This window comes from Blastomyces dermatitidis (assembly GCF_000003525.1).
Source record: "Blastomyces dermatitidis ER-3 genomic scaffold supercont1.2, whole genome shotgun sequence".
In the NCBI taxonomy this organism is placed as follows: Eukaryota; Fungi; Ascomycota; class Eurotiomycetes; order Onygenales; family Ajellomycetaceae; genus Blastomyces; species Blastomyces dermatitidis.
The window spans coordinates 509,664-510,653 of NW_025544775.1; positions in this window are offsets into that span (position 1 = coordinate 509,664).

The window sequence follows — 990 nt, forward strand, 5'->3', positions numbered from 1 at the left end:
GCCCCGAGCAGCCAAGGCGTTTCAGATCCTCGTTAACAATGAAATCCTCCCTATGTCTCTTCACATCGCCATTAGGCACGGGAATCACAGTCAACGCAGAAGGAAAACTACTCAGATTCGTAACCATCAAAATTCCAAGAGGGGTTTCTCGTTTTCTAGCATGAAATTGGGCAATAGCATCGAAGTAAACCTTTAATCTGGGGGACCAGGCATTTTCATCCGTTGGGACACTTAGCACAGCCACCATTGCAGTGTTTGAAGGATCGCCAGTATATGTGTTGATGACAAAGGTAGGATGGACCCTTGAGCATGCCCACTGCTCAACAATGTATATTTCATAGCCTTTCAATGTACGTCGCCGGTCCAGCACTATTGTCGACGGGTCCTCTTCCAGGTATCGAAAGGCAACAGGGTCTGTAAATACGAATCTTTGATGGCCCTGCTTGGGAGAAGAACCTTCGACCGCTTCGATATGAGGAGGTGTTGAATAACCTCTACCGGCAGTCCTGTCACCGTTTCGAGGACTAGCGGGGTGAGGCGAGAAAGTACCAGTGTCGTTGGGAAAGGCCATGGCAGCTCAAGAACAGGATATGGACTATCTCTATCCCTTGTAGGCTCCTTGTTTTTCGAATCGGTATATGGAAGGAGGTTTTGGATTAAGTGCTTGCGGAATCGGACAAGCGGCGGTGTACCTCTGCAGTTATTTGTTATGGCTCTGGAGGGCCAGGAGTGAGCAAATAAGCACTGTCAGTGAAAAAGGCCATCATCGGTTTGGAGGATAGGACAGTCTGTGGTTTAATGTGTGCATCCTCAAAAGTTGTAGATCGACTGCAAGAACGAAATTCCATACCAACAGTGTCGTTGGAGGATGGATAGAAGCAGCGACGTCACAAGTGGCTGAGGATGATCACAAGACCGGGAGGACTAGGTAGGGTAAGGTACCTCCGACCGGTGTTACAGTACCTAATACGACATGATACTGTCCTTTTA